Source organism: Pseudorca crassidens, chromosome 5, assembly GCF_039906515.1.
Source record: "Pseudorca crassidens isolate mPseCra1 chromosome 5, mPseCra1.hap1, whole genome shotgun sequence".
NCBI lineage: Eukaryota > Metazoa > Chordata > Mammalia > Artiodactyla > Delphinidae > Pseudorca > Pseudorca crassidens.
The window spans coordinates 89834826-89853200 of NC_090300.1; the positions used below are offsets into that span (position 1 = coordinate 89834826).

The following is an 18375-nucleotide window of genomic DNA, read 5'->3' on the forward strand; positions in this document are numbered from 1 at the left end:
ATTTCATCCAGAATTTGAATGATGTTAAATTGCTGTATTTAAAATGTCTATGCCTCTTTTTATAATTTAAAAAAGTTTCATGAACTTGAAGTTTATGATGTCCTTTGAGATTAGCTGGCCTGGCCAGTTCAAGCACTTTCTAGAGGAGTAGGATCATGGAGTCCTACTCAAACACTAAGAGGAGTGAGGAACTGGCCCTTTCACAAGGTGACTCCTTCTTTGGGGGGCAAGTGTCTCATTATTAGAAAGATATTTCACATTTTAAATTGAAATCTGCCTCTCTTCCACTCACTGGTGTGAGTTCTGCCGTCTGGAGCCGTAGGAATAAACTTAATCCTTCTTCCACATGACAGCCTTGTAGGGATTTGAAGGGAGCTATGACCCTTCAATCATTTATCCTAACTTTAAGTAATGAATTTAGAAACAGTTGGAACAGACCCTTTATCCCCTAGAGCCCAAAATATTTATTTTAAAGCCATTATAGATGATATCTATACCAGACAATTTGAGTGTTACATTGCAAATCAGGCTATACTGTGACTGACTCCTAACTCTAGTCCAAATCCAATGAATGACATTCGGTAATTAACCTCCCCAGGATTACAAGATCGCTGTAAGGATAAAAGGGGGGTGGGGGAAGAATGTATTTGAAATTGTGTCAATATTAGAAAGCATAAAATGTTATACGACCAAATATTATTATCTGACTATATTGTTCAATAGCTAAAAAGTAAAACATGGTCCATCAGCCAGGTTTTAAAGATATCTACAATGCCCAGCTTCCACTGTGAGAGACTAAACACACAAACAGACAATGCGCAGTCCATGTATGATGACAGATGCCCGACGCACAACCTCTGCAGCAGCCAGTCCAGGAAGCCAGACCACAAACTCTGTAGCAAATGGCCCAGAACAGTCAGGACTTGGTCAGTGATTGCCAGCTTCTCCAATTTTTGCTCCTGCTTCCAACTTAGGATCAGTCAGGGGAAACCAAATATGTTCTACAAACCATAAAATGCGCCTGCTTCCAGCTTCTCCATGCCACCAAGATCCAATCAGAGCACTTCTGAAAACCTTCCCTTTTTTTCACTATAAAGCTTTCCTACTCCCCTGCCTTCAAGTCTCTGCCAAACACAAGTGGTGGCTTACTATAGCAAGCTCTGAATAAATAACTTCTGGTTGTTTTCCTTGGGTGGTCCTTATTTCCATAGTGTTCCTGAAGGTTCCATTGAGATGTTGTCTGCACTGCCTGTCATCACGGACTCCAGCCTTCAACCAGGTGCAGTACCCACCGAGTCCACTTATAGGCGTTGACATGGTAAGTAAGTCAGCACTGGGTCTGAATTCTGCCCTTTGCTTTGAGTTCTTTGGTTATCGAGTCTCAGTTTGATACCCCGGTTCTGTTATTGGTTCCCATTTGTTTGGCATCTCTGGTGGGGTCAGGTCATTCCTTTCTATCCTTTTTTTTTTTGCTCTCTTTTCTGCTTCTGTTTTATGTTATGTCATCTAAAAGTGTTGTTTATCACAGAGTAGAACACAGGCATAGGCCTTTTAAGCTCTTTGTTTAAGCTGGTCTCACAGACCAGTATGGTTCTCACTTGCCTGGCATCCTTTTGGACATACGTTGCTTAGCCTAGATAAGACTATGCTTGTGTTTCAATTTTTTTTTGGTCCCCAGAGTTTGGCCTTGATCCACAGAGAGCTTCCTCTCTGGTTCTACACCTGCCTGGAGGTGTAGCTTGTTGGGTCTACATTTGGAGGCAGTTACCATCACACTGGGGGCTCAAGACTCAAAGTGCACAGCATGACTTTCAATGGACTGTTTGTTGCCAGCTCTTATGGGGTCAGCTAAGTCTAATTCCTCTCTTCCTTCTGGAAGAACTCCTACTTCTTATATGTCGACTCATTACAGTTCTAATTCTTGCACCTGTGTTTCAAATGGCATAACTTCCCCAAGGATGATCTGGGCCTTCAATGGCCACCGTGTGGAACAATGGGCTTGAACAAAATTGTTCATCTGAGAGGTGCCTTAGAAAAGAAAGAGAATAAACTTCTTAGACTCAATGGGCAGCATTTTTTTTTACTGGTCTGCAGACACCTTGAAATGAAACTCTGTTCAAAATTGCTTCACTGGGCTTCCCTGGTGGCACAGTGGTTGAGAGTCCACCTGCCGACGCAGAGGACATGGTTTCGTTCCCCGATCCGGGAAGATCCCACATGCCGTGGAGCGACTGGGCCCGTGAGCCATGGCCGCTGAGCCTGCGCATCCGGAGCCTGTGCTCTGCAGCAGGAGAGGCCACAACAGTGAGAGGCCCGTGTACTGCAAAAAAAAAAAAAAAAGAAAAAAGAAAGAAAAAAAAGAAAAAAAGATCTTGCTGTGATTTATGTCAAAGAGTGTTCTTCCTATGTTTTCTTCTAAGTGTTTTATAGTGTCTGGTCTTACATTCAGGTCTCTAATCCATTTTGAGTTTATTTTTGTGTATGGTGTTAGGGAGTGTTGTAATTTCATTCTTTTACATGTAGCTGTCCAGTTTTCCCAGCACCACTTATTGAAGAGACTGTCTTTTCTCCATTGTATATCCTTGCCTCCTTCATCGTATATTAGGTGACCATATGTGTGTGGGTTTATCTCTGGGCTTTCTATCTTGTTCCATTGATCTATGTTTCTGTTTTTGTGCCAGTACCATATTGTCTTGATTACCATAGCTTTGTATTATAGTCTGAAGTCAGGGAGTCTGATTCCTGCAGCTCCATTGTTTTCCCTCAAGACTGCTTTGGCTATTCGGGTCTTTTGTATCTCCATACCAATTCTAAGATTTTTTTGTTCTAGTTCTGTAAAAAATGCTATTGGTAGTTTGATAGGGATTGCATTGAATCCATAGATTGCTTTGGGTAATATAGTCATTTTCACAATATTGATTCTTCCAATCCAAGAACATGGTATATCTCTCCATCTGTTGGTATCATCTTTAATTTCTTTCATCAGTGTTTTATAGTTTTCTGCATACAGTACTTTTGTCTCCCTAGGTAGGTTTATTCCTAGGTATTTTATTCTTTTTGTTGCAGTGGTAAATGGGAGTGTTTCCTTAATTTCTCTTTCAGATTTTTCATCATTAGTGTATAGGAATGCAAGAGATTTCTGTGCATTAATTTTGTATCCTGCAACTTTACCAAATTCATTGATTAGCTCTAGTAGTTTTCTGGCAGCATATTTAGGATGTCATCCGCAAACAGTGACAATTTTACTTCTTCTTTTCCAATTTGTATTCCTTTTATTTCTTTTTCTTCTCTAATTGCCATGGCTAGGACTTCCAACACTATGTTGAATAATAGTCATGAGAGTGGACATCCTTGTCTTGTTCCTGATCTTAGAGGAAATGTTTTCAGTTTTTCACCTTCGAGAATGATGTTTGCTGTAGGTTTGTCGTATATGGCCTTTATTATGTTGAGGTAGGTTCCCTCTATGCCCACGTTCTGGAGAGTTTTTATCATAAATGGGTGTTGAATTTCAGCAAAAGCTTTTTCTGAATCTATTGAGATGATCATATGGTTTTTATTCTTCAGTTTGTTAATATGGTGTATCACATTGATTGATTTGCATATATTGAAGAATCCTTGCATCCCTGGGATAAATCCCACTTGATCATGGTGTATGATCCTTTTAATGTGTTGTTGGATTCTGTTTGTTAGTATTTTGTTGAAGATTTTTGCATCTATGTTCATCAGTGATATTGGTCTGTAATTTGCTTTTTTTTGTAGTGTCTTTGTCTGCTTTTGTGATCAGGGTGATGGTGGCCTCATAGAATGAGTTTTGGAGTTTTCCTTCCTCTGCAATTTTTTGGAAGAGTTTGAGAAGGATGGGTGTTAGCTCTTCTCTAAATGTGTGATAGAATTCACCTGTGAAGCCATCTGGTCCTGGATTTTTGTTTGTTGGAAGATTTTTAATCACAGTTTCAATTTCATTACTTGTGATTGGTCTGCTCATATTCTCCATTTCTTCCTGGTTCAGTCTTGGAAGGTTATACATTTCTAAGAATTTGTCCATTTCTTCCAGGTTGTCCATTTTGTTGGCATAGAGTTGCTTATAGTAGTCTCTTAGGGTGCTTTGTATTTCTGCAGTGTCTGTTGTAACTTCTCCTTTTTCATTTCTAATTTTATCGATTTGAGTCCTCTCCCTCTTTTTGTTGATGAGTCTGGCTAATGGTTTATCAATATTGTTTATCTTCTCAAAGAACCAGCTTTTAGTTTTATTGATCTTTGTAATTGTTTTCTTTGTTTCTATTTCATTTATTTCTGCCCTGATCTTTATGATTTCTTTCCTTCTACTAACTTTGGGTTTTATTTGTTCTTATTTCTCTAGTTACTTTAGGTGTACAGTTAGATTTGTTAATTTGAGATGTTTGTTGTTTCTTGAGGTAGGATTGTATTGCTATAAACTTCCCTCTTAGAACCACTTTTGCTGCATTCTATAGGTTTTGGATCGTCGTGTTTTCATTGTCATTTGTCTCTAGGTATTTTTTGATTTCCTCTTTGATTTCTTCAGTGATCTCTTGGTTATTTAGTAACGTATTGTTTAGCCTCCATGTGTTTGTGTCTTTTACGTTTTTCCCCCTGTAATTGGTTTCTAATCTCATAGTGTTGTGGTCAGAAAAGATGCTTGATATGATTTCAATTTTCTTAAATTTACTGAGGCTTGATTTGTTACCCAAGATGTGATCCATCCTGGAGAATGGTCCGTGTGCACTTGAGAAGAAAGTGTAATCTGCTGTTTTGGATGGAATGTCCTATAAATATCAATCAAATCTATCTGGTCTATTGCATCATTTAAGGCTTGTGTTTCCTCATTAATTTTCTGTTTGGATGATCTGTCCATTGGTGTAAGTGAGGTGTTAAAGTCCCCCACTATTATTGTGTTACTGTCGATTTCCTCTTTTATAGCTGTTAGCAGTTGCCTTATGGATTGAGGTGCTCCTATGTTGGGTACATATATATTTATAATTGTTATATCTTCTTCTTGGATTGATTCCTTGATCATTATGTAGTGTCCTTCCTTGTCTCTTGTAACATTCTTTGTTTTAAAGTCTATTTTATCTGATATGAATATTGCTACTCCAGCTTTCTTTTGATTTCCATTTGCATGGAATATCTTTTTCCATCCCCTCACTTTCAGTATGTATCTGTCCCTAGGTCTGAAGTGGGTGTCTTGTAGACAGCATATAGATGGGTCTTGTTTTTGTATCCATTCAGCGAGCCTGTGTCTTTTGGTTGGAGCATTTAATCCATTCACGTTTAAGGTAATTATTGATATGTATGTTCCTATTACCATTTTCTTAATCGTTTTGGGTTTGTTTTTGTAGGTACTTTTCTTCTCTTGTGTTTCCCACTTAGAGAAGTTCCTTTAGCATTTGTTGTAGAACTGGTTTGGTGTGCTGAATTCTCTTAGCTTTTCTTTTCTGTAAAGCTTTTGATTTATCCATCGAATCTGAATGAGATCCTTGCTGGGTAGAGTAATCTTGGTTGTAGGTTCTTCCCTTTCATCACTTTAAGTATATCATGCCACTAACTTCTGGCTTGTAGAGTTTCTGCTGAGAAATCAGCTGTTAACCTTATGGGGTTCCCTCGTATGTTATTTGTCATTTTTCCCCTGCTGTTTTCAATAATTTTTCTTTGTCTTTAATTTTTGTCAATTTGATTACTATGTGCCTTGACGTGTTTCTCCTTGGATTTATCCTGTATGGGACTCTCTGCACTTCCTGGACTTGTGTGGCTATTTCCTTTCCCATGTTAGGGAAGTTTTCAACTATAATCTCTTCAAATATTTCCTTGGGTACTTTCTCTCTCTCTTCTTCTGAGACCCCTATAATGCAAATGCTGTTGCGTTTATTGCTGTTCCAGAGGTCTCATAGGCTGTCTTCATTTCTTTTCATTCTTTTTCTTTATTTTGTTCTGCAGCAGTGAATTCTACCATTCTGTCTTCCAGGTCACTTATCCATTCTTCTGCCTCAGTTATTCTGCTATTGATCCCTTCTAGTGAAGTTTTCATTTCAGTTATTGTGTTGTTCATCTCTGTTTGTTTGTTCTTTAATTCTTCTAGGTCTTCTTAAAATATTTCTTGCAGGGCTTCCCTGGTGGTGCAGTGGTTGAGAGTCTGCGTGCCGATGCAGGGGACATGGGTTTGTGCCCCGGTCCAGGAAGATCCCACATGCCGCGAAGCAGCTGGGCCCGTGAGCCATTGCTGCTGAGCCTGCACGTCCAGAGCCTGTGCTCCGCAATGGGAGAGGCCACAACAGTGAGAGGTCCGCATACTGCAAAAAAAAAAAAAAAAAAAAAAAAAAATTTCTTGCATCTTCTTGATCTTTGCCCCATTCTTTTTCTGAGGTCCTGGATCATCTTCACTATCATTATTCTGAATTATTTTTCTGGAAGGTTGCCTATCTCCACTTCATTTAGTTGTTTTTCTGGTGTTTTATCTTGTTCCTTCATCTGGTACATAGCCCTCTGCCTTTTCATCTTGTCTAGCTTTCTGTGAATGTGGTTTTTGTTCCACAGGCTGCAGGACTGTAGTTCTTCTTGCTTCCACTGTCTGCCGTCTGGTATATGAGGCTATGTAAGAGGCTTGTGCAAGTTTCCTGATTGGAGGGACTGGTGGTGGGTAGAGCTGGGTGTTGCTCTGGTGGGCAGAGCTCAGTAAAACTTTAATCCACTTTTCTGCTGATGGGTGTGGCTGGATTCCCTCCCTGTTGGTTGTTTGGCCTGAGGCAACCCAACACTGGAGCCTAAGTGGGCTCTTTGGTGAGGCTAATGGTGGACTCTGGGAGGGCTCACGCCAAGGAGTACTTCCCCGAACTTCTGCTGCCAGTGTCCTTGTCCTCATGGTGAGACACAGCCACCCCCTGCCTCTGCAGGAGACCCTCCAACACTAGCAGGTAGGTCTGGTTCAGTCTCCTGTGGGGTCACTGCTCCTTCCCCTGGGCCCCAATGCGGACACTACTTTGTGTGTGCCCTTCAAGAGTGGAGTCTCTGTTTCCCCCATTACTATCGAAGTCCTGCAATCAAATCCCACTAGCCTTCAAAGTCTGATTCTGTAGGAATTCCTCCTCCTGTTGCCGGACCCCCAGGTTGGGAAGCCTGACGTGGGGCTCAGAACCTTTACTCCAGTGGGTGGACTTCTGTGGTATAAGTGTTCTCCAGTCTGTGAGTCACCCACCCAGCAGTTATAGGATTTGATTTTATTGTGATTGCGCCCCTCCTACTGTCTCATTGTGGCTTCTCCTTTGTCTTTGGATGTGGGGTATCTTTTTTGGTGAGTTCCAGTGTCTTCCTGTCAATGGTTGTTCAGCAGTTAGTTGTGATTACAGTGCTCTTGCAAGAGGGAGTGAGAGCACGTCCTTCTACTCCGCTATCTTGAACCAATCTCCACACAACACTTTTAAGTCAGTCAGTTAACCCCTTATGAATTTCTGTTGCCTTCTCCGTCTCACATTACTATTAACTGCACAACACCCTGAATTTTGCCACTCTCCTGCCCTTACTAGAAATGGAACCTCACAATCGTCTTGCTTCAGCTAGGGACTTTCTGTACCTCGCTCAGCTTTATTAGAGAGGATTCTCCCTTTGAGAATTCTCCCTTTGAGAATAGTATTTGTTGATGGATCATACTTCAGAATCGAAACTGGAGATTACCATGCCATCATTAATGCTATCACTAATCTCAACTCTCCATTACAGGAGAGTCCTCTACCTGAGGGAAAGTTAGTCCAGACGACAGAATTTATAACACTTATTAGAGCTTGTCAGTTAGCCGAAGACCAGAGAATAAACGCATATACAGATAGCAGGTATGCTTCTGGAGTAGTACATGCTGCTTTAGAAACAAAAAGATTCTCTCACTTCTGCTGGAATCCCTATCAAAAGTGGACGACAAGTTAAGAAATTTTTAGATGCACTTCAACTTCCCAGTGAAATGGCTATTGTAAAGATTGAGGCCCATGGTAACAGAGACAAAAAGATCAAATGGAAGTTAAAGGAGATGCTCTAGTAGATAATTTTGCCAAACAAGCAGGCTTAACCAAGGTTGTGACACTAACTAATTCCCTAAAAGACAAATCTCTGGATTGAGACAAAGAAGCCATTATCAAATATCCACATCAAAAATCCAGCCCATGATTTGGAAGAGGAAGAATGGAAGAAGTGTGGTGTATACTTCACTTAGATAATCCTTGAGACTCTCAAGATGACAGATTGATGGCACCAGATGATTTCAAATGGATATTAGCTGAATTTCTCTTTGAAACTACGCATCATGGTGAAGACATATTGCTTACTATCTTAAATCAATGTTGGTGGGAAAACTTTAAAAGACAGCTGAGATTATTTTGGGGACATGTGTTACTTGTGAACAACATAATCCTGGAAAAACTGTAAAGATGAGGCATGGCCAGGAACCAAAACCTCCAGGACCCTTTGAACACCTTCAGATAGATTTTATCCAGCTTCCACTCTCCATGGGATTTATGTATTTTTAGGATGGGTTACAGCATTTTCTTGCTGAAAATCTTCTTTGCTGGACATTCTTTGCAGTCTCTAAAACGCTGCTTGATTTTGTGTTTCGAATCTGGGATATACCAGCTTTTATATTGAGTGACCAAGGCATACAATTTACATGAACTACTATAAAAGAACTTTGTAAGGCATCACTCTTTCTCAAAAACTATGCTGTCCTTACCACCCACAAGCTTCTGGAAAGATGAAAAGAACCAATGGAATTAAATTAAATTAAAATTAGCAAAACTAAAAAATAAGATTAAAATTAGCAAAACTTTCAGAAATTCTTGAGCTCTCTTGGCTAGAGGTACTCCCACTAGCCCTTTTGGCCGTATGTCTCAGCGACACATTGGTTATATCCCTATGAACTGTTAACAGGAAGGCACATACTTTTAGAAATTTCACCCCTGATATTAGACTCTTTTCCGCTGCATGCAGATGTGGCAAAATATTGCAGGTCCTATAATGGACACGTTAAGGCCAGCTTCACATGACGCTTCTTAAATTGGCTCTTCGTGATCATCAACTAGGAAATTTCATCTATTGGAAGAGACACTGGGAAAAACCTCTCTTGAACTTCACTGGAAGGGACCTTATTAGGTACTGTTAACAACTGTTGAAATACCTTTCTAGGCCCAAGATGGAGCCACTCCTGCCTGGGGTGCCACATTTAGTAAACTGAAACTTAGATAACTTTCACATCCCTTTAAATGCTCTACTTGACCAGAAATGCAGTATATTTAGTCGGTCAGTCCCCAAATGCAAGCCAGCTCTTGGCCTTCTCACCCAAACATGGTTGACAGTGGGGCCCCAGCCAATCAGATATTTTCTGTTTTTCTCTTTCCTTTTCTTTCTTTATCCTGTAAAAGCTTCCTTCCTTCTACCCCATTTTGCAGTTCTCCAGAAGGAGATTCTCTACTTCATGAAGTGTTAAGTAAAGCTTGTTTGTATCACCTAAGTTGTCTTCTTTAATCATTTTTTAACACAACAAATATATTAGTGAAACTTCAGTAAGTCAATTTTTTTTTTTTTTTTTTTTTTGCCGTACGCAGGCCTCTCACTGTTGTGGCCTCTCCCGTTGCGGAGCACAGGTTCCGGACGCGCAGGCTCAGCAGCCATGGCTCATGGGCTCAGCCGCTCCACAGCATGTGGGATCCTCCCAGACTGGGGCGCGAACCCGTGTCCCCTGCATCGGCAGACGGACTCTCAACCACTGCGCCACCAGGGAAGCCCAGTAAGTCAATTTTTGACAACTTTTCACAGCTAAATAAGCAACTCAGTTCCATATAACTGGAAATCTACTCCAATAGGGGACTTCAAGCTGAGTATTATCACAGATTCTTTAGAAGCATCTGATCTTTGGAAATAGACAATGGACTGAAGACCTTTGGAATAAGCACATGGCCTTGGAAAGTGGACAGATTCCAACTAAGACATTGTACCAGGACCCCTGTCTAATTGTTGTTTTGTTTTTGACTGACTTACTGATATTCTCCTTCTCTATTACTATATAGATCACTGATGTTTTCTACCCAGAATGCTCCCTTCTCTCCTTTTCCCCCCTCTTTATTATAATTGTTGGATCAGGACATAGTCACTCTTCTTAGATTGCCCCAGATAGGACCCTCTGCCCTCAGCCTTACTGACTGTTGGATACGCCATTCATCATTGGATTCTCACAATGAAAACGTATAGGCTAGCATCAAATGAGATCACGGAGAACTATAGCCAATGGCTATTCCACTTGCACCTACATGGACAAACTACATTAAACACATTAACCTGTGACTCTGCTAGTTTTCTTTCTCCCAGAGAAAGAATCAATTAGTACAATCTATTGATCAGACCCCAGGTAATTCTAAATTTGAATTCAACAAACTTTGTAGGGTGATGGGCCAAATACTTGCCACTTGGAAGAGACTAATAGAGGTCTAAGTATGTAAGTTCTTGGTTCTGATTTCATTTTATGATAAAATCTTTTTTCTCTGATCTCCATGTGCCCCTATAGGCTACTACTTCCTTTGCAGGCAGAACACATGGTCTTGTTTGCCTCAGACTAAGATTTTATCCAGTTTAGTAATAGCATCCCAAGACTTCTTTATACACCTAGATGTTAATTCTATAAACCACCAAGGATGGAAATTCTGACTCAGATGCAAGCTACAAAAGGAGACCACCCTTGATTGTACAGGTACTCTACCCGGAGGAATTGCTGACTCATTGTTTATCCTAATAATCAGAGCAATCTTCTCAATGGTGAGAATTGTACAAATAGAAAAGACTATAAGATGAAGTTATCATTAACTTTGGCAGAAGTTATTAATGATACTACCTAATCTCTAGAAGGAATAGGAATCAGTCTCAACTCATTGGCATGAGCAGTGGTGGACAGTTGCATTGCTCTTGATCTCTTGTTTGCTAGTCATGGTGGTGTCTGTGACTGAATATTCAAACAGACAATGGGCAGATGATATATAACAATAGAACTTGACCCACAATCTCTGCAGCAGTCAGTCCAGGAAGCCAAACCATAACCTCTGCAACAATCAACCCAGAATTGTCCTGATTTGGTCATGTTTGCCAGCTTCCCTATTTTTTGTTCCTCATAACCAACCAGAGATCTATATGATTTATATCCCAGTTTAGGTATTTTTACATTTCGAAAATCAGAATATATAAAAAGTATGATTCTTTTCATAGTAGTACTGAAGACGAATCTTCCCCATATTAAAAAAAAATCAGTGTCATAAAAAATAGAAGCAGTTGTGGAAACAAAGACTATTGACATGAGAATAAACAGAAACTATTTATTCAGCGTTTGATATAGGAAGGATCATCCACCATCACCTGCATTTGGCGGAGACTCAAAGACAAGAGGGGAGTGGGAAAGGTTTATAAAGTAAATAAAGGGAAGACTTCAGAAATACTCTGATGAGAATTTGGGATGGGGGATCTGGAGGTGGACTAAGCAGAAGTAGAGCATCTTATGGATGGGGGAGCATATCTGGCTCATATTTGGACTGACCAGAGAAGCTAAATAAATAGCTTTCTTGAGGTATAATCGACATACAACAAACTTCACATATTTAAAGCATATATATCACCTGTGTTATAGACACACATACTCATGAAACCATTTTCTACATATCCAAAATCCTCTAAAGTTTTCTTCTTCCTTTAAACCTCTCTCCTGCTTCCTCTCTGCTTCCTTTCTATTATCAAGTATCCAGTGGTCTGTTTTCTGTTACTACATTAACTTTCATTTTCTAGAGCCTCATAAATGGACTCACACAGTATATACCCTTTTTAAAATTTGTTTGGCTTCTTTCACTCAGCATAATTATTTTATTAAATGAGTTTTGTTAAAATTTTGCTAAGAATTTTTGCATCTATAATCATGAGGGATATTCGTCTGTAGTTTTCTTGTAAACTTCTCTCTGATTTAGATATCAGGATAATGCTGACCTCATAGAGTGAGTTGGAAATTATTCCCTCCTCTTCAACTCTTCAACTTTTTTGAAAGAGTTTCTGTAGGATTGGTAATATTTCTTCCCCAAATGTTTGATAGACTTCACCAGTAAAGCCAACTGGACCTGTACCTTTCTTTGTGAGAAGGTTTCTTTTTTTTTTTAATTGCAACTTTAACTGTTTTAATAGATATAGGATTATTTAGGTTATCCATTTTTCCTTGAGAAAGTCTGGTAATTTATGTCTTTCAAGGAATTTGTCCATTTTTTCCTATGATGTTGAATTTATTATATAGGGTTGTTCAACATATTACATTATTCTTTTAGTATCTGTAGAATCTGTCACCTCTCTCATTTCCAATATTGGTAATTTATATGTAATTTTCCCCTGATCAATTTGTTTATAGGTTCATCAATTTAATTAATCATCTCAAAGATTCAGCTGTTAGTTTCATTGGTTTTCTCTATTGTTTTTCTTTACTATTTTATTGATTCAGCTTTAATCTTTATTATTTCTTTCCTCCTTGGATTTAACCATTGTGGTCAGAGAACATAGCTAGTATAACTTGAATCCTTCTGGATTTATTGAAACTTGCTTTATGGTCCAGATTATTGTCCATCTTGCTAAAAATTCTGTATACATATGATAAGCATTTGTATTCTGCTGGTTGTTGGAGTAGTATTCTATGTATGTAATCAGGCTGATAATGTTTTTCAAGCCTATTATAACCTTGCTGATTTTCTACCTACTTATATTATAGGTTATTCAGGGAGGGGGATTGAAATTTCTGACTATAATTGTGGACTTTATTTCACATTGCAGTTCTATCAGTTTTTGCTTCATTTATTTTGAAGCTCTCTTATTAGGTGCATAAATGTTTATAATTGTTGTATACTTTTGATTTAATGGCCCCTTTACCATCATCAAATGATCTTATTTACCCCTGGTAATATTCTTTGCTCTGAAATCTACTTCATCAAATATTGATAAAGCCACTCCAGCTTTCTTTTGATTAGTGTTAGCATGATATATCTTTTCCCATCCTTGTACATTAAACTTACTTGTGTTTTTATATTATTGATAAATGTCTGTCTCTTTTTATAGGCAGCAATTAAAAAAATCTAATCTGACAATCTCTGGCTTTTAATCGAGGTGATTAGACTATTTGCATTTAATGTAATAATTGAGTTGTATCTATCACCTTGCTGTTTTTTTCTATTTCTCTCATCTGTTGTTTGTTTCCTTTTTTTGCACTTTTCTGCCTACTTTTAATCAACTATTTTTTGTTATCTCTTTTATAATATCTCTTTTTATACATATCTCCTTTAGCTGTAATTCTTACTACTTTAGTGTTAGCTTTAGGGTTTATAGAATACATCTTTAACTTGTCACAGTCTAACTTCAGGTGATTTTATAACACATCAGAATAGTATAAGAGCCTACAACAATATACTTCCTCTGGACTTTATGTTATTGTTGCCATGCATTTTGCCTTTACATATATTATAAACATCACAATACATTTTTATTATACTTGTTTAAGTAGTCAACTATCTTTTAAAGAGATTTAAATAATAAGAAAAATAATCTTATATACTTACTCCTGTAGCTATTTCCAGTGCTTGTCGTTGTGTAGATCCAGATTTCCATCTGGTATCATTTTCCTTCTGCCTGAAGTACCTACTTTAACATTCCTCATAGTGGGGGTCTGCTGGTGATAAATTTTATCAGTTGTGTGTGGAAGCATATTTATTTCATCCTCATCTTTAAAATATATTTTTGACAGATATAGAATTCTAGGTTGACATGTATTTTTCTTTTAATACATTAAGGATGTTTTACTGTCTTCTTGCTTGCAATAGTTCTGATGAGAAATATGATGTTATCCTTATTTTTGTTCCTCTGTAATGTCCTCCCTCTGGCTGCTTTTAAGAGTTTTTTCTTTGTCACTGAATTTGGTTATTATGTACCTTGATGTAATGTTCTTCATGTTTCTCATGTTTGGATTTTGTTGAGCTTCTGGAAGGCAGCTTGGTGGGTAACGATGCTGATAGGAGGATTGAATTAGTGATGAGAGCTTATGGATGTTCTCTTCAGATTGCTTCAGTGTTGTCAATGAAGTAGGGAGCAAGGTCACTGGCTGAGACTGAGGACAGAGGAAGAGATGTTGAGCACGAGAGAAGGTATAAAGCTGTCATTTGGGAGGGTAGGAGAATTAATAGAGCAGGGAAAGGTACTGTGGTCTTCAGTCATTTTTAAAGGCCCGCTTAAAATTAGTTATCATGAATTTAAAGTCAGCATGGCTGAGTGTTTTTCTCCTTCCAGTTTTATCTGGAAGGGTTCAGGCACTTAGTAAATACAGTGTTGAAATGGCCAGGATTGTGGTTTTGCCAAGTTTACAGTAACTCAGAGAGGGGCAGGGAGTTGAAGATGTATGCAGGGGATGATTATATTGACTGACCATTGAATATAACTACATCAAACTTCCTCAATCAGAGTGGAAACTATTAGAAGGCAGTTCTTTGCATCTAGAAGGTGTTGAATGTGTATTTGCTGGCCCATGTATGGGTATGTCTTAACAGTAGAAAACCAGGACCTGAAGGAGGTTGTATTATTGGAGCAAATTAACTCTGTTTTCCAGTGAAATGCTCTGTGAAGATCTTAACATGGGATACGCAGCTTTGCCTGTCTTGGCTCCGTCCAATTAGGTCAGCCTTCCTTACACCAACACCAGAGGTACTGGACTTCTTCCACTCCCTTGCACTTGCCACACACCTTTGCATATGTGGCTTCCTCTGCAGGAAGGCTTTACCTGTTCCTGGTAATTTACTCATCCTTGCTTTTCAGCTTTCCTAGTAATTCAAATATTCCTGTAAGTTTAGTATCTATTTAGTATGACTAATTGTTAGCACTTGTAAGAGTTTTAATTTGACATTTGTATTGTTGGTAACTGTTTGCTATTACACAGTAAGCTTCCTGAGGACAGGGACTTCGCCTGTTTTAAGAGTCCGCTGAATATAACATAGTCTCCGGCACATTGGTAGGTAGTAATAAATATATATATATATTTTTTTTAAGAAGATGTTGGGGGTAGGAGTTTATTAATTAATTAATTTTGCTGTGTTGGGTCTTCGTTTCTGTGCGAGGGCTTTCTCTAGTTGTGGCAAGCGGGGGCCACTCTTCATCGCGGTGTGCGGGCCTCTCACTATCGCGGCCTCTCTTGTTGTGGAGCACAGGCTCCAGACGCGCAGGCTCAGTAGTTGTGGCTCACAGGCCTAGTTGCTCCGCGGCATGTGGGATCCTCCCAGACCAGGGCTCGAACCTGTGTCCCCTGCATTAGCAGGCAGATTCTCAACCACTGCGCCACCAGAGCAGCCCAGTAATAAATATTTTTTAATAAACATATCTTCACAGAGGTGAAAGCAAGTGTGACATGTCAAGTTTGGTGTGGGGAACAACATCTTGCTTTCCGAGAATTCACAAGAACCTGGCTAATGATACATGCCTATCCTCCAAAGCTATGCCCGGAACCCTGCCGACAGGGGAGCCAAGGGAAGACACGCAAGAGCCTTTTTATCTCATAGCGTAAGCCAGATCTTGGGAGGCGCCTGCGCACTGGCCTCGGCGGAATTACGCAAGGGAATGGGGCGGGGCTGGGGTAACCTAGGCAACATCCCGGAAGCGGCGGGCTGTGTTAAGTTGTGGCCGGCTGTGCGATTCTGGAGCCTGGAGTTTTAGTCGTGGTGGAGGCAGCAGTCAGGAAACTGCAAGGCAGGTTGCGACGACGGGGCGGAGGCCTGCAGCCCGCCCCACAGAATCTTAGGGACAGGGGCTACAGGGCGGGGCGAACGGTCGTGGCGTCTTCCTCTCTGTTCCCTGGGTATCCAGGCGCCTGGGTTGAGGATCCCTACTACGGAAAGTGCACCCGCGACTCCGTGTGTTTTGCGAGTGTGTGTGCGTGTCAGGATGCCTGTCTGGGTGTGTTTGTGTTTAGCGCGCTCTCCCAGGAGCATCCTGAGTGTGCGCGTGCGCACCGCTTTCGGGCACTTAGCGCAGAGCTAGAAATTGGGGTACCCTAATGTAGTTTTCAAGGAATTTCCGGTCTCATGGGAGAGAGACAAACTACCCGGGGTACTTGGGGACAGGGAGGGTCATTTAAGTCGAGTTGAAGGTTAGGAAAGGGGTTATCAGGAAGGCCCGCCTGAATGAGTTTTGAAGAGTGAGTGGGAGTTAACCCCGTGGAAAAGGGAGTGGAAGTGTGACGGGTGTTCCAAGCAGAGCGTAAGGAACGGCTGGAACTGTATGGGAAGGCGAGAGCTTTGTTTTAGGATGTGTGGGAGATGTGAGAGGAGAAATGACTGCAAAGAAAGGTCAGCTGGGTCGCACGGAGCGGAGAGATTGAGTGCCGAGCTGAGCTGGATTCCTCTCTGCAGGGGAGCGCTGTTAAAATCGTTTGAGGAAGGAAGTAAAGTTTTGAGAGCCATCCTCTATCCTTATATCTGGGTAGGAGTGATTGGAGGGATAGTGTTTGGAAAGAGGTCTTGTTTCCCTTTGATCAAATTTGATCAGAGTGGTTTTACTAAATCCCATCGTAACTGACCTTGCTTAAAACACTTCAGTGGCTTCCTATAGGTCTTTAGGTTAGTGTTCAAATTGCTGTGGCTCACAAGGCCATAATCTGGCCTCTGCCTTTCTTTTTTATCCTTTTTCTAGCCTTCCTACCCTCTCAAATCTTTGTTAGTCAAACTGAACCTCTCAAACCCTTTGTAAGTGCCCTCCCCCGACCCCGACCTGGAGCATTTTTTCCCCAGCTTCTAACTTTTATTCATAGTTCCGCTCTCAGCTTCAATATTTTTAGGGGAATTAGAGGGAGGAGGTGGCCTTTTTTCTCACTGTGTAGAGTAAGATAGGTATTTCTATGACACTGAATTTACTTCCAACGTTAGCCTTTTATTGCAATTCCTTATTTAATTGCGGTCGGACAAGCTAAGCTCTTTGAGGGTCCAGAGTTATTCTACTTTCTTGCTGTATCTGGTGCCAAGCTCTTGGAAGGTGCTTTCAAAATACTTGTTGAAATAATAGATGGATGTTGAAGTAGGAGAGTGAATGAGTGAAAGGAAGATTAATTAGGGGAAATAATGAGAACCTGGACAAGAACATTCATAGTAGAGATGAAAAAAGGGGGACATGAGAGAGATGTTTGAGGGAAAGAATGAATAGATTCTGGTGTCTGATTAGCTTTGAGACAAGAAGGGAGAGAAGGTGATGCTAAGGTTTTAAACTGGAGCAACTGGAAGAAAGGTAATTCTGTACTTCAGCGTTATGCAGCAGACATTTACTGAGCAAGCCAGTTATATATCAAGAACTAGACATTGGTGGGGAGGGGGCATGGATGCTAAGCTGTATATTGGCCATACTGTATTTGAGATATTTGAGAGATGTGCATGCACAGAAGCCAGTTGGAAATGAGCGTTAGGTGTTTTGAGGAAAGGTGCGCATCCTTGATTTGGGACTAACTTTCACAGTGTATTTGTGTTCCCAGTATGTTGATAGCTTTGCTCAAGGGAGTAGGTGAGATCACTAAGGGAAGATGTGAATTCCACGTGGTGATCTAGAAAGTAAGCTCCACGAGAGCAGGTGCCATATTAGACTTGTTTACTGTCGTATCTCCAGTGCCCGGCCAGTGCCTGGCATGTGGTAGACTCTCAAAAACAATTATTGGACAAAGAGAGAGGGTGTCCAATGGAAAGCAAAGAAGACTGGGATAGAACTGAGTGAAGATCCTTGATTACATAGTATGTGAATATTGTCTTAGCCTGAAAAGGAGAAAAGAATAGGAGAGAAACCAGGAGAAAGAGTGTTATGGAAGCCAAAGGAGGGGCGAGCTTCCAGGAGTGGGCGTCTCTAGAGATGGAAAGGGCCTGAGAAATAAGGGACCAATAATTTTAGCAATTAGGAAGCTATTAGTATTTTAGATTTTCTCCCAACGAGCCTAGATTTTCTGGGTTATGCTAATTTTATTATTTGACATCTTGGCACTGTAAACCATCAGACTATCTCTATAGTCTCACATTTCAGCATGTAAACTATAGCTCCCTTATGATACCTGGTTCCTGTAAGTGGCACAAAATCCCTTCGTCAGACCACGAAGTCTGATCTTTGGTCAAGAAAAATATGGTCACCTTTACTGGTGATGTTTAAGAGAACACTTTTCAGTGCATAGGTGGTTCCTGTGTTATAAAAGTTTGAAGTATAACTGGGGCTTAGTAAATATAAGTGCTTAAATAGGCCTCTCCTTCATGAAGTTTGTTGGTGAAGGGAAGGTCAGAGATGGGATAGCAGCTTTGTTACACCACTGTGAAC

General features: G+C 40.2%; 1 protein-coding gene across 3 annotated transcripts in view; it reads left to right on the plus strand.

Annotated features, from left to right (window-relative positions):
- Positions 1–15663: 15663 nt before the first annotated feature.
- Positions 15664–18375, plus strand: part of SPICE1 (spindle and centriole associated protein 1) — a 63220-nt gene continuing 60508 nt past the window's right edge. Inside the window, exon 1 of one of the 3 annotated variants that reach the window (XM_067738874.1) lies at positions 15664–15783. The gene's annotated coding sequence lies outside the window, so the exon portion shown is untranslated. Of the gene's footprint in view, positions 15784–16251; positions 16383–16521; positions 17314–18375 lie in introns of those variants that run through there. The other 2 variants (XM_067738875.1, XM_067738876.1) reach the window with 2 other exon arrangements.